General features: G+C 44.2%; 1 protein-coding gene and 2 long non-coding RNA genes across 4 annotated transcripts in view; 2 read left to right on the plus strand and 1 right to left on the minus strand.

The window, feature by feature from the left end:
- The window catches only part of SIRPB2 (signal regulatory protein beta 2), a 620,501-nt gene that overhangs the window by 19,857 nt on the left and 574,198 nt on the right, over nucleotides 1-26,446 (plus strand). The window lies entirely within an intron of this gene.
- LOC147673592 (uncharacterized) overlaps nucleotides 1-26,446 on the minus strand; it is an 80,578-nt gene that overhangs the window by 15,262 nt on the left and 38,870 nt on the right. The window contains exons 2-3 of the long non-coding RNA XR_015302628.1: nucleotides 1,871-1,987; nucleotides 1,088-1,195 (exon numbers count right to left, since the gene is read on the minus strand). This is a non-coding gene — a long non-coding RNA (uncharacterized LOC147673592). The remainder of the gene's footprint in view (nucleotides 1-1,087; nucleotides 1,196-1,870; nucleotides 1,988-26,446) is intronic.
- Nucleotides 24,872-26,011, plus strand: LOC147673593 (uncharacterized). The gene is made up of 2 exons (XR_015302627.1): nucleotides 24,872-24,959; nucleotides 25,055-26,011. It is a non-coding gene; the product is annotated as an uncharacterized LOC147673593 (long non-coding RNA).

Raw genomic sequence — 26,446 nt, forward strand, 5'->3', positions numbered from 1 at the left:
TAATACTTATTTTCAGGGACCCTCGTGTGTTTTTGACTGGTCTGGAGTTTTCTCATGAGTTGGGCGGTGATTTCTACATAGAGGGAGTTGCCGTAGTCAAGTCTGCTGGTGATGAGACCTTGTGTGATAGTTCGCCTGGTGTTGGGTGGGAGCCATCTGAAGACCTTCCTGAGCATTCGGAGAGTGAGGAAGCAAGCAGAGGAGACGTCGCTGACTTGCTTCTTCATGGATAGCTGACTGTCGAGGACGATGCCTAGGTTGTGAGCGTGTTCAGTGGGTTTGGGGGTAGGGCACAGCTCTACCCCTACATTAATTTCAATTGGGTGAGTTACAGGGCCAAGCTTTTCCCGCAAATGCATCACATAATGCATTAACACTGACTGCAAGGAATGAAGCCAGACCACCAAAAAAATCAAAAAGTGTTTTTAGTTTAAAATATTTCATAGTAAAACTGAACTGACACTTTATGTGTGTTAGTAGTAAATTAATTAGCTGGCGTATATATGTTAGGCGTATATATGTTACACAATTACTTGACTATATGTACAACATTATTAGAGCCATACTGGCGGTCAGTTACTCTGCAGCATGTGTTTGGGACAGCTGTACAACCATGTTAATAACCTATTATCATTCAATCTAATGGACCTACTCTTCTCCTAGTCCCTCTTCAATTTTAGACTGAGACCAACCCTAGGGGACGATGGGGTCTGGAAGATGGGATACTCCGTCACACACGTGGTGGATAACAGATATCCCATCTGTTGTATTACAGTAGACAAAGCATAGACTATAAATGATGCACTGTAGTACAGCGAACAGCAAATATTTTATTGGCGAAGTTTGTCAAGGAGTATCCCATCCACCAAACTCTAAACCAGGCCCTTCGCCCCACATTACATCCTGGCCTCCACCAAAAAATACCTACACATGGCAGAGGGGAAAGTTAGTCTACAGGAAGAAAGTTATAGGGATTAGGATAGGTCGAGTTGTAGCTATGAAGTGCCATGTGCAGGGAGGTGATGGGTGGGATATCTGCCTCACTTAACACACACATTATTGTCAATAGGAAAGCAAGGTGACTTACCACTTGCCCTTGCCCTCACCGGAACTGTTCCCCCTCCCTCGACTGGCTAGGTCTCCTCTGCCGTCCCTGGCTGGCCGGTGCTGGCAGAGGCACTGGTGGCATGGGCATCTAGACAAGAACACAATGCACCCATTTTAAATTCCAGATTAGCCACCTAAGATTTATTTTGCACAAGCTACAACAGCAATACCTCACTAAAGGTAGGTTAGCTATCAGCATCTTTTATCAAAAGTATCACTTTGGGAGGTTGGGTTGACAACATTTTCAAAACCAGGTAGACAATCAAAAACATTTTTCTCCTAATTGAGGGCTAAGAATGAAACACAATGAAGGGGTGAAAGGGAATGCAAAGGACATATGGTATTGGTTGGGAATAGTGTCTCATTCCTGCCATCCTGCACTGTCTAGGAAACTACAAGTATAAGACAACAATGGGGGTCCATGACAACTCTATCTTTGTTTCTGTACCTTGTGGCTGTTCAAGAAAGCCTTCGTAGCCAACATGTTTGGTGAATACTTGGGCCTGAGATCCTCTCAACATTACCAAAATATGTTCTCTTAACAGTAACACATAAGACATGTAAAAGAGGGGCAAAGGAAAGCTTACTAAAAAAGAGAGCAGAAGGAAGCTACAGAGAAGAGAAAGTTTGCTGCAAAAACAGGAAATATAGATAACACTGGGAAATACAGGATTAACAAACATTATGAAGGGGAGTTGAAAACAAGTAAATACAGAAGGCTACAAATAGTTAAGAGTAAGAAGTAATAATAAACATGACATACTGAGTGGGGCCAGCAGAACCATCTGACGTGGCGCTGGTAGTCCTGGTGGTGGGCCCACTCGCCACTGCTTTGTTGTGGTGGCAGCTGCTTAGCTGGATGTCCTCTTTCCCTTGGATGCTTATGAAAGGAATAAAGATAAAAAGTACATTTCGTGATACTCTCTACAAAAAATACTTTGCCATCCACAGCATAGTACTTTTTAAATCAGATAGCCTATTCCTGGTTCCTAACCAAAACTTACATTTTGAACCATTTATTCATTCCAATGAATGATATTTGCTTCTCTGTCCTCTTTAAGTATTGATGAGCCAAGTCGGTCTACCTTTACATACTGCACATCAGGGAGGTTCGGATTGTATGAGCTACATAAAGCCACAGAGAAGAACACTAACACCTCTGACATACTACTATCATAATAGCGACATTCCTTAAACCAGCCTAAGCAAGCACCTGGCTCACACTGGAACAGGATCCTGGCAATATCATTCACTTGATGTCCATTCCGACCCTATAGTCCCCGACCCTCCCTGTAAGGCTGGCACCTTACACCACTACCTAGGATACCAGGAGCCAGATTTATCAAGGGTTTATTATAGCCTTATAGCCCGCCGTAGCGGGCTATACCGGCTATTAAAGGCCCGCTGAATCGTTAAAGGCCCGAGCCGAAGGCGAGGGACTTTAACGAGACATCGGGACTTTAATTGCCGGTATAGCCCTGCTACGAAGGGCTATAAGGCTATTAGAACATTCTGCCACTAGAGGGCAGAATGTTCTATCAAATTAAACAAAGGCCTCTCGAAGCTCGAGGGGATATAAATCCCCTCGAGCTTCGAGAAGCCTTTGTAGAACATTGGAATGTTGCTCTGCATGCCTTTACCGGCCCGTAGAAGCAGGGAGTACTCCATTGTCTGCAATGGAGCTCCCAACATTTCAATGTTCTAATTTGCCCTATGCCATGCAAGGTGACACAAGGGCAACACAAACTCTTAAGCCACATTTATCAAGCCATGTAAAGCTACCTTGGGTGGCCCTGCATGGCTTTGTAAATCTGGAGTAATGTAAAAAGGCAGAGTAATTTGCTGGCTTCAGTTACTCTGCCCCGGGAAGGTGTTCAGCGTCACATAGCTGGAGATTGAGAGCGGGTGTTTCCACACATCCACCCAGGTATATAATTTTGGCACATTCCAAGATTTTCCATCACTGGTAAACCTGAGAAATCATCAAAATGCTATGCTTTCCCAGAGGAGGTGTGTAAACATATGTTTATTTCTCTTCGTGTTTTCCTCTTTCTATGTGTGCTGCAATTTGACTCCAAGGAATGTTTTAATGCCGGAAGGCGACCCTTCCTGTACATAAACAATCCAGGGTGTAACGTGTCACCTTTGCACCATCGCCCAATGATGCCTACGTTGGTGCTGTACAGCACTCAGTGCACCAGAACAGAGAGAGAGCCGGCCTACAACATATCTTGGTAAATAAATATATTGCATTTCTGCCCTCACCCTTTGACGCAACGCAGCAAGTTGTCTTGGTGCCCAGCGCTGCACAAACTTTTGATAAACCAGAGCCAGATGCCTCCGCAAAGTTTATAGACCCTGGCATATTACATGCCCACTCCTTCTGAAACAAAGACAGTGGACACAAGTACTCTGTGATGCAAAAAGTCCATTATTTGTTTGTGTTTCACTTTTCACCCTAAGGGGGATGGGTATGCCCAGATGTGGGTCCCTTGCTCACTGTGCCACGGGATTCAAGCTAGCCTGGCTGATGAAGGGTAATACCCAGAAACCGGTCATAGGAGGCTTGTTTACGGTTCAGGGAGGACCTGGCTTTGCAGTTCAGTCTGGACTGTTACCTTGAGGCACAGGGTCAAGACTGATTTGCATATGGCTGGGACTAAACTGGGGTGGCATAGTGAGCAAAAGAACAATGGATTTAACAAAGATCTCTTGACTGGGGGTGACTGTATGATTTATTCAGCATTCCCGTCCATCATTTGTTTGTGTAGCACTTTTCACCCTAAGTGGGATGGGTATGCCCGACGTAGGTCCCTTGCTCACTCTGCCACTGAATTCAAGCTATCCTGGCTGATAGAGCATGTTACCTAGAAACCGGTCCCAGGATTCTTGTTTCCAGTTCAGGGAAGACCTGGCTTGGCAGTTCGGCTGGACTGTTCCAATGAGGCACAGGGTTCAGACTGATTTGCATATAGCTGGGTCTGAACTGAGGTGGCGATGTGAGCTAAAGAATGATAATGGATTGAACCCAGGTTTGTGACTGGGGGTGAGTGTCTGAAAAGTTTCAGTGCTCTGTCCATCATCTCCTTGTGTTTGCTTTGTACTGATGGTAGCACCACTGCTACCAATTTTCAAACTTGATTCCGGTAATGGAAACCTTGTCATGAGGTAGAGAATGTGTTGAATGTCATCGATGTAGGAGAGGACGTTGATGTCATGAGAGCTAATGATGCTGGCTAGAAGTATCAGGTTGCGTTGAAAAACGGTAAACTCACGGAGGATCGTTACAGAAATCCGCCGATGAGGTCACAGGCTTCTGAGGTGTATAGTGCCAGGCTGACTGTCGGAATTTTTCCATTAAGGCAGGAGCAGAGCCATCAGAGTGCATATCCTTGGATTCCGATAACGTGCAGGTATTGGGTGAGGATGAAATGGGAGAGCATGTTAAATGCTGCAGAGAGTCCAGGAGGATGAGTGCTGCTGTGTCTCCTCTATCCAGAGTCATGCAGATGTCATCCGTGACGGCGATGAGGGCAGTTTCCATACTGTGGTTGGGTCTGAAACCAGACTGAGTGGTGTCAATGGGTCGGTGGTCATGGAGGTACTCAGTGAGGCATTTGTTGCTGATTTTCTCTAATAGCCGTAGGGAGATCGGTTTGTAGTTGGCAAGTGTTGAAGGGTCTGCAAAGAGTTTCTTCGGCAATGGAAGGGCAGTTGCATGTTGGGGAAGGTCACAGAAGGTGGGTGGGTGTTCATAATGGGTGTAAGCATGCCACTGATGGGTTACTGTCCTCTGGATTAGGAGTGGTAGAGGCAGGGGTCCGTTGGGGTGGATGGAATTCATGGTGGCAGCAGTTTAGTCTGGGGCATTGATGGGTCATCTGGTTAGAATTAGTTCTTTGGTTAAATTGAGAGGCATTTGGCGAGGTCTGTTGGGTCCAGATGTGGGCTAAAGCTGATGTAAATGTCTGTGATTTTAATACTGAAGAATTGAGAGCACTTGTTGCAGAGGTCCTGAGATGGGTTGATCAAGTTGGAGGTGACCACTGGTGAGGCGAAATCCTTCCCAGGGGCAAAGATTTATTTTCTTCTGTTGGTGCTGGCATCGATGCAGTCTACCAGAACGGCTCATTTGGTGGACCAGACTATATGGTGGTAGCTTCTCAGGCAGTGCTGCAGGAAAACTTTCAGAGTGGGGGTGCTGCTATTAATGTTACACCACCCAAATCATAAGGAGTGTGAAAAATCCACGCATCAAACATACAAGTATAGTAAATGAGCCACGCCCATTCTGTAGGAGAATAATAAACATGTGATATGTAGACAATGGTGCATTTTGGAGCACGCTGTCACACATACATTGTGCTAGTGCACAGCCATTTACAGAAATTACAAAATCATCTCACTTTATAGTCAGAGTGAACAATAACCACCAATATCCATGTTAAAATAATAGGCAGAATTTTGTTAGAAGACAAAGCCTGACGTTTGACCTCTGTATGTGAATGCGCAGCAAATGCAACAACATAAAGACAAACTTTAAAGGCATCTTTATTAAGCATTCACCTTCTTAACACCAGCACAATTATTTTGAGGGGTGCTCCAGCGCCCCCAGCACTGACTCCAACAGCCTATGGTCTCAGGCCCAATTTGAATATGCTCCAGTCTGCATTGTCATGGCTCATTCACCATCGGTGCTCCAGTTGTTTGCAGTGTTGTTTTGTCGATCTGAGTTCCTGTAATGTCTGAGCACAACCAATGCAGAGCCTGGCTGCACAATCCGGTTAGAGCGAGACGTGAATTCCAGAAGCTGATTCCCTACACCACCCAGAGTCCTGCAACCACCCGCGAATTGTAAAGAAACTCCAATTAAAAACAGTACCCATGGGAAAGGGCAAGTTGGGAAAACACAAAGATGGTGTTTCCAGTAAGCATGGGAGGAAAATCCGTTCCGCTCGCGGATTTTCCGTAAATTCGCAATCCGCGAGATTCGCGAATTTCCCGCAAAATCCGCGAACGGAACGGATTGGGTCAAAAGTTCAAGCTGACTTTTGTAACTCTTTTAGAATGGCGCCGGCAAGCTGCCAGAGCCATTCTAAAATAGTTACAAAAGTCAGCTTCAACAGGAAGCTCTAATAGATAAAGTAAAGCAGGTGCTGCTCAAATTCAGTTACACAATCATTAATCACCCCAAACTTGGGGTGATTAATGATTGTGTAACTTAATTTGACCTTCAACTGGAGCACCTGCTTTACTTTATCTATTTGTGCTTCCTGTTGAAGCTATTTCTAGATATTTTAGAATGGCGCTGGCAGCTTGCCGGCGCCATTCTAAGTGGGGCTGAGGGCAGAAGGGCACAAAAGTGGGACAGAGGGCAGAAGGGGACAAAAAATGAGTGGGGCAGAGGGCAGAAGGGCACAGAAACCAGTGGTACAGAGGGCAGATGGGCATAAAAAACGAGAGGGTGGCAGTGATTAAGCAGGCAAAAAAAAAACCCCCGCGAAATTGCAAAGCGCCTTGCGTACACCGGGGAACACGCAAAGCGCCTCGCAAACACCCGCGAACACGCAAAAATAAAAAGATCCGACAAATTCGCGCAAATTCGCGAATTTTGCGGATTGCCAATTCCCAAATTCGCGAATTGCCAATTCGCAAAATTCGCCCATGCTTAGTTTCCAGGGTCCCTTCAAGGTAACTGCATCAGTCCATGACCCTTGAGGTTCCTTCAATGTTCTGAGTTCTTTATGTGTCTAGAAACAAAGTGTTACAGACTTTAGAGCCTTCACCTTGAAAGCATGAGTAACCCAGAATAACCTCCCACTTTCCCACTTGTATTTTAGTGCCTTGAACCCAATAAATGCAGTGTAATCCTAAAAGAAGGAAGCAATACAGGATACTAAATTAATATGAATGCTACATATTTCTATATTTTGACACCCCCCACCCCCTAATGCCCAGTAATACCTAGATGTTTAACAATGTCAACTTAAGGGGAGTGCAACAAACTGGAATTACTTCATTCATTCAGTCTCTCAACAAATAATCCATAAAACTTCAGAGATTGAGAACTACACCAGAAGTTGCTCAAACAAAAAAGTCTTAGAAAAACAACGAATTAACTTTGATTTAGAATCATAGAATTTAGCAGGAAAAATGTCCATTAACAGTCGTTTTTTTTGGTTAATTGCACATGTCAATCTCCATTAAGCATCTTTTTATCTCTTTATAGAATCTGCATGTCTACGTCCATTAAAGTCTTGGGATTCAAATGCAGTACTTTTTTTTAACACAGATTTTATTAAGTTTTTCAGTTTTGATGAAAATCACATTGCATTACAGTTCTGTGTCGAAGGGATTCAAATGCAGGACAGTGAATATATATCCAAAATTATTTATAAGCATGCATTTTAACAAATTTGAAGATCAGTCAGTTTTTGGTAAATGCTTTTTTAGTGCATGAAAAATAAAAAATAAACTTCCAAAAGCAGCAGAGATACCAGGACAACGCAGCACAGGAGCAGGTAGAAGCATGACTGGAGCAGCAATAAAAGTCAGCAGCAACAAGACCAACAAGGAATCAAGGTAAGCATGGCATCAGGTAAGCAATGAAAGGCACGCGTGGGTTCCAGAGTATGTGGTCTTTATACTATAGCAACAGGTAATATCATGAGGGGTTGCATTGGGAGTGTGACCCCCCAGGATTTATCTAATCTGGGAGAGGATGTCTGTCCAGAAGTTTTGTATTCTGGGGCAGGTCCACCACATGTGCATGACGGTGCCCCTGTCCCCGCGATTCTTCTAACACGTGCCTGGGTTCCCAAACATTGCATGGAGTCATGTTGGGATCAGGTACCAGAATGTGAGAAGTTTGTATGCATTCTCCTTATGAGCTGAGCAAATTGGGGACTTCATGGCTCTTTGCCACATCTTCCACCAAGTGTTGTCCCCTATCTCTCGGCTTAGGTCCCTTTCCCATAAGGAGGCACAGCTACGTGTAGCTTTAGGTCCTAGCTCAGAAACGATCTCTGTAGGCATGAGATTCCTTTTTGGTGGAGAATAGTTTCCAGTGGTGTTTTTGCCCGGCAGATTTAGCCCCAAATATTTCTCATTCCGACTGGGTCTACTGTAGGAGTTGTGTTTGTCTATAGCCGTCCCCTTGGCCCAGGAGAAACTCCTCTTGAATATCATCTTAGGATTTCATGTTGTTATCAGAGAACAGCTCTCCCAAGGTTGGTGGTGCCCGATCATTCCAAAGTGGATTCTTCTTTTGAAGACAGCTTTGGTGGGAAACCAGTGATGTCACTTCCTGTGCAGATGGATGATTGGAAATTTAGTGATCACACTTCCTGAGGAAATGACTGATGGAAATGTTCTTTTAATATTTGTATTCACATTTCACTTCCATATAAAATACGGATGCATATTTTAGGTAGTGCAGACTTTACACATCCAAATATATATCTTTGTAACTCTACCTCATAAAAGGTAGATGTTGATCCAATCTACATGTGAAAATGTGTGGTAGAATCCACTCCTTCAAAAACATGTTTAACTGTTTGCTTTCCTGTCAAGCACTATGGTACAGCATACCCAGTGCACTGAATCTCTATTTATGTCACTGTTTGTTTTGTGCTAAGAGTGTCTTGACCTGGTCTGTGCTCTGGATACTTTCTGCAGTGGTGTAAGATCAAAATGTTTTGCCTGATTTATTAACTTTAATATAAGAAAAATTGGATTGGCTATTATGGGTTTTACTGATTTTAAGCACACCTTACATACCGTAGCCCCACATTGCAGGTATAAATTTCCTCCTGCTGTGGATGGCCCCCTCGCATGCAGTTATTGCAAATTTCAGACCATTCCACACAGGTCTCCTAACAGCCCTTTTATTAAAAATCCGTCTGCTACCTCGGATACTACTAAAGCTAGCTGGAATTGCTTTCTAGCCAATGTCCGCTCCCTCCCCAAGCATGCTACTAATATCTGGGACCTCATTTCCTCCTCTTGCCCAGACATCGGCTTTCTTTTTTTTTTTTTTTTTTTGGTGCAAGATTTTTATTGAAATTTGCCATCAATACATCATCAGTACAACATGTCTCATGTAAATTTTACGCAGTTAACCACTGTTTCGTACTGTTACACAGCTATTTAGCCGACAACCTTCCGGTCCGGCAGCAAATATTTGGCATGATGCAGAATGCAATGAGGATACAATGACTGAATATGTGAAATCTTACTTTTATGTTATTTTTGCTATAAATTAACAAGAACAAAAACAATAGACTCATCCTTAATGTATAGTCACAATGTCACAATCAAGGTCAATGGTAATTGCAGATTCCAGGTTTCCCAGGCTGGTACCCTTCCCTCTCCGAGCACCGAACAATGTAAAGTCCCCATCAGACAAATCCTATCCCTTCACCCATCTCTGCACATTTCTCTCTATCTCATTCATCCATCTCCTCTTCATCTTCTGAGCTGTCGTCCTCGTCTTCCGGCAGTGGTTCACATAAATCCCCCCTATATCTGTTCCATGCCTCCCACACCTTGTTCCACTTGTTGGGGTTAGCTCTCAGTTTATACACTGTGCGTTCAGTCAGCATCAGTTTATCCATCGTCCTACACCACAGTGCTAGAGTAGGTGTTTCTGCCACCCCCCACCTCTGCGCCGTGTCGCGTTTGGCCACCATAGTCCCAATAGTGACCCACTGTTGTTGCCTGAGCGTCAAATCAGTCCCTTCCCAAATATTCAGCAAGCACATTCGTGGTTCCGGTGTTAAGGAAGTGTCAAGGGTCTGGGAAATGGTCTGCATGACTTGCTGCCAGTAACTCGTTATGGCCGGACATTCCCACAGTGTATGTAGTAGTGTTCCTTCCTCCCCACACCCCCTAAGACAGTATGGGGTTTCCGCCCTGTGCATTTTATGAAGAGAGGTCCTGGTGTAGTACACTCTATGTAGGATTTTCAGTTGTATGAGCCTAAACCGGGCCGAAACCCCTGCCTCCCTTGGTGACGCTAGTGCGGCATTCCAATCCGTCTCGTCCATGGCACCTAGTTCAGTTTCCCATTTCTCTTTCAAGCATTGTAAGGGGTCTGGGAGGTTGTTTAGTAACTTACGATATGTAAGTGAGGTCGCGCGTGTTTGCATGAAGTCCGTGAGAAGTCGGTCTTCTAAGAGTAAGGATTCTGGGACAGGTGACCCCGGCTCAAGTACTGCCATTAGTGCGTGTCTTATTTGGATGTATCTGTAGGTTTCAGTGGGGCCTAGTGCGTATTGTTGCTGCAATTGCGGGAAAGGGATTACCCCTGCAGTGGTCCATAGGTCCCCCACCGTTGAGATTCCAATATTATCCCATTGGGTAAAACCTTTACTGGACCTAAGACAGCCCAATTGTTTAGTGTCCCATAGTGAAGTTAGCTTGGTAATGACTACCTTCCATTTTAGCCGTGTGAGCGCCTTATACCACAATGTTACCGTGTGTTTAGTTGGACCGAGCAATCGCTTTAAGAGGCTTGGATTATATAGTGGGGCCAGCAAACTATGTGTTCCTAATTGCGCCCTATCTGCTAGATATGCCGGGTCGTCGTGTGGTAAATAAATATTACCCTTTCATAATTTCTATACTTAAAGGAAAGCTCATGCATTAAATGAGAGGCAGAGTCCGTGGTGTCCTGATTCAAAGGGGCTTTATTTACAATAACCCGGGTTAGCGGAGAATCTGTTCCATCACCACTAAGGTTCAGGAAGGGTCTTCTAACGTTTATTCACAGAGTCCTTTATTTATACATTGAATCTCGTACATAGAGAAAAGAGGAGGACTCCAGGCGGAGCAGGAGAAAGAGATAAGAGCATGTTGGCGTACACTTGAGATGTCATGGAGGTGTCATAAGTGGGTGGATACATGGAGGGGGTTGCATGGCCAGCTGGAACTTTGCCCTACTTGTGTGCAACTTGGTCATGACGTGTAATTGACGTGTGACTAGGGGAAGCTGGGGGGCTGACTTCTAGCACTAGGAGGAGAGTCTGGGATGTCAGAGCGACCTGTACCTTTGGCATTATCTGGTATCTTATGTTTGGAGTACATGTTGCTTGATTTAAAGGCCATCAGGGCAAAGGCAGCTCATCACTAAAGGCTGGTGTATGCATATATTTCTTTATGTATTGCGTGGGGCTATGGATCTTCTATGGAAACTGGTTCAGTAAATCACTTGCATGGAGACAGAAAGGCTAGGCCCTATCTTCTGCAGGCGGAATATGTTTATCCTTTTCATTAGGCAGGAATGTGTTTCTGTGGAGCAGAACAGATAACTGTAGGCATAACACTGTCTTCGCAGGCCAGGCCAGGCTGCGCCGGGCACCTCTCGGCTGAGCAGGAAATAAGGGAAAGGTCAGGGATGCAGGCGGGGCTGCAGCTTTCAGAGTGTTTCAGGAGGCTTGAGGCCTGGATTCGTCTCCTGGCCCTGCGGAGCCTCAAAATGGGTGCTTCTCGATATTAAAAACGTGCACCATGTAAAGACATTGGCAACATAGGCTTAAAAGCAGAATTATCCTTTCTTTCATGGTGGGCCTGGTAACTGACATGTTAACGTTGGACGCAAATGTAAACACAGAGGCGTCATCATTTCGGCCATAGAGGGAAAATGCATGGATGCCATGCACATACACTAAACGTGGGGGTAGACGTAGGGGACACAATAGGTCAAATAAAATTTCATTTACCTCATTCCCTCCTTGGCCCCTACATTACCCTTCAGGATACATCTATATTCATGAGACCGTATATTTGATCATACAGTATCATTTGTTCATCCTTGATCCTTTGTTTACGTGGATGGGGAACACAGGCAGTGGCACACTGCAGACAGAGACAGTCTCATGGCAGACTGCTCCTGGGTCAAGTTAGCCAGGGCAGATGCAGTCTCATTTACTACTGCTTCCAGAGTTATTGTTAACCTACGTATGAGTTTACTGTTTTGGACGGGACCTATGAAGAAAAAGAATCCTTTGTTGAAATCTGTATATTGCTCCCAAGCTGTCTCAGTCTGATCAACAACTGGGGAATTTATCTCCCTCTTGTGTCTGACATGTACTAGTCGTGAATCTGGATGATAATGGGATGGGGCTAGAAAGATAGGGGGCAGAAGGAAAACTATATAACATGTTCCACCCCAGTCTGAGGGCAGATGTACATAGGCTGTCTGACCGCAAATGAAATAGGTATGGCGTGATGCTTTGAAAATGGACTTTCCTTGGTCATTAAACTCTACTACAGTATTACATTCACTGTGTCTCATATGTACTGATCCTTTATTTCTAACACACAAATCACCTTTTGCTGGTAGGACTGAAATAGATTGTGGTCCTGTATTTTGCTTGGGCTGAACATTCAGTATTTTAAAATTGAGGGAAGCATTTCCTTGCTTGTACTCTTCATTTTCTAGGTCGGTCCCCTTCCTTTGAGGGAGCCCGTCTTTGTCTGGGAAACATACTTCATTCATTACTTTATTCAGATTTCCATGTATCCAGTCACTCTGGGAAACTACAGATGTTCTGTCTAGTGATGTCATTAAAGCAAACCATGCTCCGCACGAACCATTGTGGGAGAACGGAAAAGGGAAGAAGGGCAGAACTCCCTTCATTTTCTGATAAGGCGGGAGTTGGCCACATACCCAGCAATCTGTTGCATTGCTGGTCTGATGAGAATGGTGCAACATACGAATGAAAGAATTGTTGCGCAGTGCTTCATGGGGTGGCAGATCACTAAATGTGTGCTCTGCAGTGTAGTTAAAAGAAAAGTGTACATGTGAGGAGGAAAGAAAACATGGAATCAAAGGAACATAATAATCAGAGTTATTATAAATCGACTGCGAAGGGATTTGCAGTACGTCTTTCTCTTATCTCTCTGTCTACTGCTATTTGGGTCTATGGTCTAATACATGTCAGGAACCTGTCTAACCGATTCACCCGAGAGGGACTTAAACAATTAAACTGTCTGACTTACTAGACCGTAACTTGGATTAATACTCCTGATGCGGAGTTTTTCTAGAAAAAGGGGTTTTGAGTCACTGGGGTCATTGTCATTTTTGATCAAAATTAAAGTTCCAAATTGTCCATAGAATCTCCTTTTCGTCCTTCGAGCCGGATAACAGTCCTCGTGGTGTGTAGTACAATCCTCGGTGTCTTCCAATGCGGCTCAAGGGGGCTCGATCGGTCAAAAGTTCCGCTCATAGATAACATCTCCAGGGACTATGGCAGGCTCCTGGACTTGGGTGTTGTCAGGGAAGGCGGCGGGAACCTGTGAATGAAGAGAGAGTAGTGCAGACATCAAGGAAGCCAGGTAATCTGTCAGCATGTTATTGTCAACATCAGATATTTTATTTTAGGCATAGGCGTACCCCTAATCTCGTCTTAAGTGTCTGATTATGGTTTTCTACAAGGCCTGCTGCAGTATAATCTGGGACTGGGTACGCTTCTGTCCATCTAGTTAGTGCACACACTAATTTGTCCATTTGGATACAATCCATCTGAAGGAACTCAAAAGGGTGGTCAGGAGGATGGAATCCACCTTGTTCCACCGGAATGCCTTTACCTGGATTGAACTGGCAACAGATCATACAGGTACGTACTTTCTGTTTCGCTGCTGCACGCAGGTGCTTGTTAAACCAGATATTCTGTAAACTGTCTAGCATTGCCTTCTCTCCCAAGTGTGCTGGACTATGTGTTTGTGTTTATGATTACTTGTACCATGGAATCTGGACGAAACCATGTAGCTTTGCCTTTAGTCATCCAACCTTAGTCAGTCTGGACCCCTCCTTGTTCAGTCCATTTCTTTATTTCATCTGAAGTGGCATGTGTCTGTATGTCGAGTACATCTTGTGAAGGATCCCTGACTGTCATGCTATTCGTCAGTAATGGTACCTCTGTCTTTGTCGTGTCTGTTAGTGTCTGGACTGTAAGTCTAGAATTCGGTCTGCCAGGTCATTACCCTGGGAAATGGTGTCTGTGACTTTGGTATATGCTTTGCATTTCAGGATAGCTATGGCTGAGGCAAATGTATTGCTTCTAACAGGGCTTGAATAAGTGGGCCATGCTGAATTTTGGCCCCATGAGAGGTCAAGTAACCTCTCTCCCTTCAGAGAACTTCGAAGTCATGGACTACGCCAAAAGCGTACTGTGAGTCTGTATAAATGTTCACTTTCCAGTTCTTGGCTCTTATGCAGGCTTGTGTCAGAGCGATGAGCTCTGCTGCTTGTGCTGACAGTGTGTCTGTTCTGTGTGTCTCTATGACTTCAGTAACAGTGGTCACGGCATATGCGGCCACTAACTCTCCTGTGCTTGTTCTCATGCATGAACCATCAACATAAAGTGTCAGGTCAGGATCTGGAAGTGCCATATCTGTCAGGTCTTGTCTTGGTTTCGTCACTGTATTTATTACTTCCACACAGTCATGTGGTGCAGTATCTACTGTACTTGAGGGCAAAAGTGTAGCAGGGTTAAGAATGTTGCATTGTCTGATCTCTATGTGTGGCTGAAATAATGTCAGTTCATATCCTGTCAGTCTAGCTACAGTCAAGTGTTGTGTCTGTGTTCTGTTAAAGAGAACCTCCACTGCATGTGGTACCTGGACTGTCAGAGAAGGTCCTAACACTATGGAATCACTATGGCTAGGGCTGTTGCTGCAACTGATTTCAGGCACACAGGCAGAGCCTCGGCCACTGGATCTAATGTACTGGAAAAATAAGCACAAGGCTTGTGTTTTCCAGCTTGATCTTGTGTAAGGACAGATAATGCTGTCCCTTCCTGTTCAGTGACAAAAAGCATAAAAGGTTTGCTGTAACTAGGAGTCGCTAAAACTGGCGCTTGACATAAGGCTCTTTTTAATTCTTTAAATGCCAAGGTATGTTCTTGTGTCCAAAGGAGGACAGTTGAAGACGCTGCCTCCTGTGTTGTCAATTGTATGAGTGTTTTGGCTAGATAGGCATACTAGTGAGGCCAATGAAGGCCTTGTGTCTTGGGCTGTGAAAGATTGGCAATTAACTGAATACGTTCTTGTGTCAGCTGTCTACCCCTCTTGGACAGCAAGTGTACAAGGCACACACCACTTGCTGTGCACTTTGAAGGGGACACTCTGTGCCCCTTGTCTGCCAGGAACTGTAAAACTGTCAGTGATGTACTGTGTCGGTAGGCATGTTAATACTGTCCAGCTGTCTTTTTAATGCTTGACTGTAAATGCTAGGGCTCTCTGTAAAACCTTTAAATATTTAAAGCTACGTCCACTTAAACTGAATCAGAAGAGATACTGGCTACCTGGATGAATTGGAACACTGAAAAGGACATTTTTCAGGTCAGTTACTGTAAAGAATGGTGCTTCAGAATCAATAGCAGTCAGTAATGAAGAAATGTCTGGGACCACTGGGTATTGTGGTACTATATATTTGTTCAACTACTAGTCTGTAAACTGGTGGTGCATTAGGGTCTGATCGTTTAAGGATAGGAAGGACAGGTGAGTTACATACATTTGAGTCAGTCTCTACCACCCCCCATGTGCAATGAGTTCGTCAACAATCTTTAATAAGGCCACTATGGCATCAGGTGGTATCTTGTATTGTCGTATACGTGGGAGTACTACTCCTGCTTTGAAAGTGACACGGTGTGGTGTTATGTTCATGTGACCTACGTCAGTTGGACCTTGTGCCCATAGGTGCTGTGGTACATTCTGGAGTCTGGGGTCAAACTCTTTCAGAACATAATGTCCCTTAAAATCCCATAAGAACAGTCGCACTCCTTCTGGAGAACAACAAATAACTGCTCCTAGTTCCTTTAATGTCTTTATACCTAGCATGTTTTCTGGACATGATTTAGTAAGTACCAAGTCTGTGGTACGTGACAGTGGACCAACTCCAAGGGAAACTGGCTTTGACACTTCATTAACAATAGGCTTTCCTGAAAATCCCAAGGAAATATTGTGTGAGCCTGAGAGAGGTACCCCTGGAACCTCGTCATGGCTGATGGTAGTTCTGCTCGCCCCTGTGTCAATCAGAAACTTACTGTCCTGTCCTAGTACACGACCTTGTACATGGGGACCCCTTTAATCTACAGGAACCTCAATAAGGGACAAGCCATCTACCCTCTCTAGGCTGTTTCATGAGAAAGATTTGTAGACCGTGTAGTCTGACTGCGTGTACTGCCTCACTCCTCTGAGAAGCAGCCCCCACCTTCAGAAAGATGTTCGCGCTCAGAGCTTGAATCTGATCCAAGCATAATAAGCTACAGTGCGATGTAATTTTGAATCACTGCCAAATGCTGATCTCATTGCAAGAGCAACACTCCCTGCCAATTATTCTGTCTAAGCATCTCTAATCTCCAGTCAGGGAAGCTCACTTAGGCCTTCTGTATCTATATTACTCCAAGGGCCAAGCGTCTGCCAATACATTCTGCATGTGCAAGGATCCCTTTATCTTCATGCGAAGGGAGCCTGAGTCAGTTGGAGGAGTGTAGCCCTCCCTTTACATAAACATTTCTTGCGCGGAACGAAATTGGATGTTGGCCAATGATAACAAGACAGGCACTGGTCGGTGATTCTGTCGCTGGGAGCTATGCTAACTTCAAGGTCGAAAAACACATTCTTTGTAACTCAAAACAAAATCTGTTCCCAGGCCAGGCCACTATTCTCAAACTAACTGAAGGAAATTTAAAACGTGATGTAAAGCATCATAAAATCAGTAATTAATAAGGACATATTTTTTGCTTTGTAATTCAGACACATGCTGGCATTTTAAAATAATTCTGTTACAATGTACTGTTACTTAAAAGTTCCACTTTCTAAAAAAACACTTTTGTCTAACTAATGCAGCTAGAAGGCAAGACATTTGAAACATGGGCATTTATTTAGTATGCAGATTAACACATAAAAAGGGGGCAATTTGATTCTGAAAAAACGAATTATCATGGACTGTTGAGTTTAATATTTCTCTGCACATATCAATTGAAATTTCTCCACTAAATGTTTTATCTGAAACCTCCTTGCAGTAGGAAAATATCCATATATATCTTCTATAATATTATTTTCTATAAAAGCACACGGTTGCATTTCACTAATTAAAAGCACATTCTATGATGGGTCTGTTTTATAAATTCTTCTCCACAACCGAACACACTAATTCTAAAACACTGGCTTGTGTGCCATCCACAGCTGGAAACCCTTATCACAATCCGACTGGTTGATTTATAACATTCCGACCTCCGGAAAAACACATTAAATCATGTGTTCCAAGGCAAACCCACACAAATTCGTGGACGCATTTCAAATAGAAAGTTAAATGAACACTGCTTTCTGTTCTCCATGCAAGATGTTACCATGCTGTCAAAGCACATAGGCAGAACCAGTAACCAATGAAAAAGTGAAATCAAACCATCATACATTTAAACAATCACTGACTTTTAGTGTCAGCTCACATAACCATGCATGTTAAACAGCATGTTGAAATAAATACTGCCTTCTCAATCCAAGAAATTAACCCTTAGGCGGCTCAAACACAATCATTCCCCCAATGACTGCAGATACATGGGAAAATCAAGAACTTATCACTTCACGTTTTCAAATAACACGTACGCACATCTTCAAAACATTTTCTCCAAGCAGTTGAAAGAGATCCAGCTCTCTCCTGACTAACGCAACAATATCATGCTCTGTACAAGCCATATCCACATGGCGCTATTCACAAGCCATATTTACAAGAAAGTCAACAAGTCCAAAAATGACACGCTATTCAACAGGCATATTTACAAGGCACAATGCACAAGGAACACAACAAGTCTAAATGAGAATATGCTCCTCACAAGCCATATTTACAAGGAGCTATGTACAAGAAACTCCACAAATCTTCCTAGTCTTAGTGAAATCACGAGCATTGAGCCCTTTCCTGGTTCTGGATCGTATATACAGTGGGGAATTGCTTCTTTCCACATACTCTAAAGGGTACAGGTGGTGGCGTTTGCGGCCTACGGGGTGTTTCTGAGGGGGTCACTTTAGCTAGTTCTTCTGAGAGGACCAGTAACAACAGCATTTCTTTTTCTATCAGCCTGTTCTGCCTTGACCTTGTCTAGTTCTCTCTGCCCGATGAATTTCTTTCTCTGTTCTCCTATGTGACTCTATGCGCCATAACTCAATGGCATCTTTCTGTGAGGGTCTTGATTTCTTTTTCCATAGAGCTTCCTCTACTCTCATAATGCATTCAGAATCCCATGTTCCCGAGATGGGCCATCTGTACTTCTCCTCTAAATCCTTCGTGTAATCTAAAGTCTAAAAACAATATGGCATCTAGCCCATGCTTGTTGTACATATAATGACCAGGTGTGTCTCTAGGTGGGATGTTAACTGACTCTTCTAATATTCCTTTCCTGGTCCCTATCTGACGTAACTTTAAAAACAGTGGCATATTTGTACTTACTATAACGTGAACACAATAAACACAGTAAACACAGTAATAGATGTCAAACCATCATTCATACCACGACATTAAGATACATTAAAACATTTCGAACAGATACTGTCTAGTACATAAAACACAATACTTGAAATCTAGAGAAAACAATACTATAATAATGGATGACTAGATGCACTGCTAAACAGTACAGACCGGTCCCATAAAGAGACACGTCATACCGCGCTCACCTAAGTGAACACGTACGGACCAGGTCTGTGTACCCAGACCTGTCTTGACCGGGCACAAATTAATGCACCCGTCTAGATGCGTCCCCAGCAACGGTACTCACCGGGAAGCAAGACTTGAACTTGAACTTGAACTTGAAGGCCTCGGAAACTTGATACTGCGCATGCGCCTTGGAACAGGTTGGCCTCTGGATACCTCGGACCTTGCTCTCTCACGGCTTGGGCTCTGGTTGGGATGATCCGCATTCCTCACCGCCTCGTGTGGATGCCTGGTCGCAGTCCGTCCTCCTCGTGGGCCTGAGGGAGTAAGCGGGAAGTCCCGCGGCGTGCACTCTGAAGTCCGTCTCGGCTGTAGAAGGGGGCAAAAGCTGGACTAACATCACCGGCAAGTGGGGAAAGGGACCAGTCCTGGTCGGGCGCCAAATTACTGTGGTAAATAAATATTACCCTTTCATAATTTCTATACTTAAAGGAAAGCTCATGCATTAAATGAGAGGCAGAGTCCGTGGTGTCCTGATTCAAAGGGGCTTTATTTACAATAACCCGGGTTAGCGGAGAATCTGTTCCATCACCACTAAGGTTCAGGAAGGGTCTTCTAACGTTTATTCACAGAGTCCTTTATTTATACATTGAATCTCGTACATAGAGAAAAGAGGAGGACTCCAGGCGGAGCAGGAGAAAGAGATAAGAGCATGTGGGCGTACACTTGAGATGTCATGGAGGTGTCATAAGTGGGTGGATACATGGAGGGGGTTGCATGGCCAGCTGGAACTTTGCCCTACTTGTGTGCAACTTGGTCATGACGTGTAATTGACGTGTGACTAGGGGAAGCTGGGGGGCTGACTTCTAGCACTAGGAGGAGAGTCTGGGATGTCGGAGCGACCTGTACCTTTGGCATTATCTGGTATCTTATGTTTGGAGTACATGTTGCTTGATTTAAAGGCCATCAGGGCAAAGGCAGCTCATCACTAAAGGCTGGTGTATGCATATATTTCTTTATGTATTGCGTGGGGCTATGGATCTTCTATGGAAACTGGTTCAGTAAATCACTTGCATGGAGACAGAAAGGCTAGGCCCTATCTTCTGCAGGCGGAATATGTTTATCCTTTTCATTAGGCAGGAATGTGTTTCTGTGGAGCAGAACAGATAACTGTAGGCATAACACTGTCTTCGCAGGCCAGGCCAGGCTGCGCCGGGCACCTCTCGGCTGAGCAGGAAATAAGGGAAAGGTCAGGGATGCAGGCGGGGCTGCAGCTTTCAGAGTGTTTCAGGAGGCTTGAGGCCTGGATTCGTCTCCTGGCCCTGCGGAGCCTCAAAATGGGTGCTTCTCGATATTAAAAACGTGCACCATGTAAAGACATTGGCAACATAGGCTTAAAAGCAGAATTATCCTTTCTTTCATGGTGGGCCTGGTAACTGACATGTTAACGTTGGACGCAAATGTAAACACAGAGGCGTCATCATTTCGGCCATAGAGGGAAAATGCATGGATGCCATGCACATACACTAAACGTGGGGGTAGACGTAGGGGACACAATAGGTCAAATAAAATTTCATTTACCTCAGTCGTGTGGGGGACATCGGCTTTCTTACTGAAACATGGCTTAAACAGGCCTCCATTCCAGCCTTCGCCATTACACTCCCAGATGGCTACCGCATTTTAAAGGCAGATAGACCACGTAAAAAAGGCGGTGGCATTGCCATCATATATAAGGACCCTATAAAGGCCATCATGCTAGACCAATTCTGCAATGACGCCATAGAAATCCTTATATTCAGAATAGACATCCACTCTCAGCTAAGTTGGAAAGGAGCCTTGGTTTACCGCCCGCCGGGACCACTCCTCCCCTCCTTATCCCATCTTATAAACATAATAGCCCCCCACGCTATATCCTCAAACAAATTCCTCCTGCTAGGGGGCTTCAATGTCCACAGTGAGATTGTCGAAGACCCAGACGCAGCTACCCTCATGTCAGAAATGACTGCTCTAGGTTTGAACAAAATTGACGAAGCGCCTACACACAGCGCAGGCCATACACTAGACCTGATCTTCTCTAACTCCCCAGAGACTACTTACAATACCACCAGACCTCTTGTATGGTCAGACCACTCAATAATTAACTTTAATCTTTAAGGCCCCTATGAACGTGCAGTCAAGAAAAATCCCGCCAGACAGGCCCACCGACAATGGCATAAACTTTCTCCTACCCTCTTCCACGAACAATTTTCTCCCCCTGATGAGTCGCCCGCAGACACAGTAGACAAACGTCTTGTGGCCCTACAGGACGCAGTAAAATCCGCTATTGACTCTATTATTCCCCTTAAACATTCCTTTCACGAACCCAAGCTCATTCAGGCCCCCTGGTACTCATCCATGCTCAGAGAAGGGAAAAGCATATGCAAAAAGCTTGAGCGCCGCTGGCGCCGCACTAAGGACGTCTCTGATAAAGGGAAATACAAGGCTGCCCTTGATACCTATCACAAGAACCTAAAAGCAGCCCCGAAAAAGTACATAGCTACCCTACTGGAGCAAGCCGACAATGGTCCTAAAACCCTCTTCCAGGTCCTTAACAGCCTCATCAATCCCACTGCCTGCAGCCCTGCTGAAGAACCCACCCAATCTCTAAGTGATGAAATTTCCAATCACTTTTCCCAAAAAATCGATGACATTTACAAGAAAATATCTGTATCACATGCTAATCTCAGTCACAGCATGTTAATTGATCCTGCCCATAGACCACTAAGTCTCAACAATCTGGATAAATTCCCCTTACTGACCATTCCTGAAACCGAATCCCTTCTTACTTCAGCTAAATCAGGGTCCCCCAAAGATCTTCTCCCAGTCAAAATGGCCAAAAAACTTGCAGCCGAACTGGCTGCGCCTCTATGTGTGGTTTTGAATAATTCTATCAGTGAAGACAAACTGCCAGATGAATGGAAAGCGGCCCAGATAATGCCCATCAGAAAAAACAACAAACTGTCTCCTGATATTATCACCAACTATCGGCCAATTTTGCTGCTCCCTCTCTACAGCAAACTATCAGAAAAACACACCAATACACACCTTTCCAACTTTCTCGAATCCTCCAACTGTCTCGACCCCACGCAATCGGGATTCCGTCCCAAATACAGCACCGAAACCGCCCTGGTCAAGGTGATCGATGACATCCGTATGCAGGCGGATGCTGGTCGGGCAGTCATTCTCGTACTGCTCGACCTCTCCGCCGCATTCAACACCATTTCACATCAAATCCTGCTAGAAAGATTGGAAGCAGCTTGGATCCAGGACACTGCACTAGACTGGATAAGGGACTTCCTCCATGGAAGAACAACAGTAGAACTTGGTCCCTTTAGCTCAGTAACCACCCCTGTGACCAAAGGAGTACCGCAGGGCTCCTGTCTCAGCCCTTAGCTGTTTAACATTTATGTTGCCCCCCTCGCCGCCCTCCTTAGGGATAGCGCATTCACCCCTCTCACCTACGCTGATGACACACAGCTTCTCCTCACCTTTGATAAAGACACCCCGAACATTAAAAACATCTTCTTGGAAGGTATGAGGACAATAACAACATGGATGAGTAGACATTTTCTACAGTTAAACACTGGTAAAACTGAGATAATGCTCTTTAGAGAAGCAGTATCCACCTGGTCCCCCAGTTGGTGGCCGGAGGAAATGGGCCAGGCACCTTCCCCCAAACCAATAATTAAAAACCTTGGAGTTCTAATCGATAGCAAACTCAGCCTCGACGAACGTATAGCCACCACAAAATGAGCCTGCTTTCACGCACTACGGGCCAGATGTAGGTAAATCCGATTTACCGACTTTTAAATACCGAGTCATACCGAATCGGTATTTAAAAGTCGGTAAATTGGAAGGAGGCAGATGTAGGTAAAAAATTACCGAATCTGTAAGATTCGGTATTTACCGATTCTGTAAATACCGAATCTGTATTTCCCATTGATTCCTATGGGCCTTGAAGCCCATAGGAATCAATGTGAAATACAGATTCGGTATTTACAGAATCGGTAAATACCGAATCCTGCAAGGGTGCAGGGGGTGTCACTTTGACACCCTCTAGCACCCCAATTCTGGACTTGTGTGCAATGTGGCACACAGACATGCCCTAAGGGCATGTCTGTGTGTCACATTGCACAGGTGTGCATGCACACCTGAATTCGGTATTTTACCACCCAATAGGATTGGGTGGTAAAATACCGATTTTTAAGGGCCTGTGGCACTCTTAGGAGTGCCACCTACATGTGGTTTTTCCGATTCGGTAAATATACCGATTCGGTATTTTACCGATTCTGTAAATTTACTGATTCGGTAACTTTACAGAATCGGTAAAATATAGGCCCCCTACATCTGGAAACCCTAATACCGGTCAGTAACGGCCGAATTCGGCCGTTACCGACCGGTATTAGGGCTCCTACATCTGGCCCTTCGTCTTCTCCGTAGAGTTTTCCACTTTCTTCCCTCGTCCACTCGAAAAACTCTGGTTCATGCCCTGGTCCTCAGCCCCCTGGACTTCAGTAATGCCCTGCTGATCGCTGCCAAGGAATCTGCCCTGGACGGCCTTCAGGTGGTACAGAACACAGCAGCCCGCCTGGTAACCAGCTCACCCTACCGTACTCCTTCATTGCCTCTATTGCGTAAACTTCATTGGTTACCTATCCGCATGAGAATTAAATTCAAAATCTGCTGCCTTGTGTTTAAGAGCCTTAACCAACTAGGCCCCGCGTACCTGTCCAACAAACTGATTAGACATTCACCGACGCGGACCCTCCGCTCAAAGGAGAAAGGTCTTCTTACTATCCCGCGAATCAAACAAACTAGATTATTAGGCAAATCATTCTCCCATCTAGCGCCCCAATACTGGAATCAGCTCCCATTGGACATTCGCCTCTGTACCAACTATTTTAGCTTCCGAAAAAAATTGAAGACCTCACTCTTCTGTTAAAATCCCCAGTTACCACTCCTGCTGCATCTATAGCGCGGAGATACCCCATGTGGGGTGATTCATGCGCTCTACAAATGACAAAAATAAATAAAATAAATTAGAACTATCACAAACTATAAAAAAAAGATGTATTCATGTCTGTGCTATTTCTTCTCTTGAATCTAGCTGAAAGCAGCGGGCTCTGCACATGGTCAAAGACATTGATCCTAACTTGAGTGATTGGAGAGTGGCTGATTCCAGAGCGAGAGATTGTGGACCAGTACTACTCCGGGGAGAATGTCTTAAACCAGGTCAAAAACTGTTCTTAAACTACAGCCATCTTTCATTGGTAAATACAAAATGCTTAAGCCTCTTGACTTAATTTAAGATATGAAGATACGAAAAAAACGTTCTGCTTTTAATCCCAGAAGGATGCTGCGAATTGATTTTCCCAGAATCACAGAATGTTAATCCCTGGCCGGGATTTTAACCTGGCTCCCCAGTTCCAAAGTCAGCAGCTCTGGCCGCCGTGGCCTTTTGGTGCCCAAATTTACTTGCACCTCAGGCACTGCTCAGAAAGCTACTCTGCCCAGGTACTTTTCAATCGACACTTACAGAGCTGTGACAGACAAGGACGAAGCTTATAAAATTGTTTAAAATTAAAAAAAACAAAATATTTTATCTAAAGATTTTATTTTACTTAATAAAGTGAAGCTTTGGTCATTTCTGCTATTACACACTGCTGCCCTTGAGTGTCGCCCCACCTATACCTGAACGTCATCACCCTCTGATTACCCGTGGTCCTATCTTCCCGCTGAATAATGTCATTTATAAAATAGAACGTAAAAGCCAAAGCCATTAATAAAATGACTATTTCATAGTCTCTGACTCTGGACCAAAGATGCCCAGATTCGCAGTGTGGGCCAGGACATGAGCAGAATTGTTTCTTTTCTGCACCTAGACCTGCTGCTTATCTTTGCCTGAACATAGGAAGCAAGTGGCGCGAGAAGACATTTAGCGCCACTGGGGATCACACACATGCAAAGATGATAAGTGCCTGTTCTTTCTTACAATCTGTTCCTTATTTGCATGTGGAGCCTGTGTGCTCAGGCACTGCTGGCATATAATACACCCTGCCCGGCTCTGCCATCATTCTACAAAGCAAGGATCACACTGGAAAGAGGCGAACCATGAGGCTGCCACAGACTTTGTTCTCATGTGTCCTGCTCTGTATTTCAGGTAGGGATGCTCCTTAACAAGGTAGAAAGGTAGTAAAGTTGTGATGTGAATAAATACTGCATTTTTACTATTTCTTCTTTTTGACCAAACCTCAGGGGCACAGGCTCAGCCACCAGAGATGCCTCCCACTCCGCAGGTCAGCCTTGGCCAAAGTGCCACTTTGACCTGTGACGTCAGAGTGAAAGAGGAACATTATGTAGATTTCTACAGACAGATCCCAGGAGAAGCCCCGAAGCTCATCCTGTGTAACCATCACTCACTGGCCAACCCTACATATGGACCCGGAATGTCTTCTTCCCACTTCACCGCCACCATAAACAGTGCCGGCACCCTGTACCAGCTAATCATTGCCAACACAGAGATGGCAGACGTGGGACACTATCTCTGTTCGAAATGGTACAACAGTTTGAAAGGATTCCCACAGTGATAGAGAGCAAGACAAAAACACAGGAACTGAGTCCAACCACCGAAAAAAAACGAAAGGGACCATCTATTCGAAAAGTCAAAAGAAATTATGTAAATAGCTTATTTAAGGTGCAGCAACACATTTGCAACTGACTCACGCGTGTGCATGGGTCGCAAACTGAGTGAACCAGGGACGGAGAAAGATGTAACAAGTATCACTGATTTCCTAGCCTTGTGCATGAAGACCTAATCTTTGAGCGTTTGTATGGACAGCTTACAACTGGGCAAAAAAGAAGATTGATTTCCTCCATTTTAATGATTTTTAATATGAATGGAACAAAAAGTATTAATGCCACTCCAAAAAATGGAGTAGACTGGTTTCAGACAATGCTACAATTGTGTCAAAATTATTTTATTTTATTTTGATACATAAGTAGCATTATCTAGTAAAAAATCCAATTTGCTTTATTTTGCTTAATAAAAGTGCTACTGATAGATTCGGATTTTTAAATAAATTATGTGTTGTATGCAGTTTCATCACAATCATTTTCCTTAATTGTTATCCAGTGATATGAACACGTGTTTGTTCCATTTCAGCCCACACAAAAAATAAAAATGGTGCAAATTGATTTGCACTTTTTTCATCAGTACAAGGTTTCTGTGACATGGCTTTGGGTGACCTTCCTGATAAGCCCATGAGTTGACTGTTGACACAGAAGATTTGTCTTACAACTTTAATGTGGAGGTAACGTTTAGGACAGTTATATTATGTTGAAATTAACTCCTTGGCTTTAACATTGATGGTTGTTAGCTTAAAATGGCGAAAGTGAATTCAAACATTAAAGTTAAAAATAAAGTTAAACGAGGCTGGTAAACTATCTCAATAAATAATTGTCAAAGTTTAATATGTCATAGGCTTTTTAGATAATCTTAAAAAGACAACCAGCAATGTCTAGGAGAGCGGTTCATTCAATGTACAAATTCACATAAACTGGATACACCTCACCATCAGAAAGAATGGAACCACCCTATTTGCCTAACAAAGCCACTAGTAAGGGTTTAGCTCCTTTGAGACAGATTTT

Source organism: Lissotriton vulgaris, chromosome 12 (assembly GCF_964263255.1).
Source record: "Lissotriton vulgaris chromosome 12, aLisVul1.2, whole genome shotgun sequence".
In the NCBI taxonomy this organism is placed as follows: Eukaryota; Metazoa; Chordata; class Amphibia; order Caudata; family Salamandridae; genus Lissotriton; species Lissotriton vulgaris.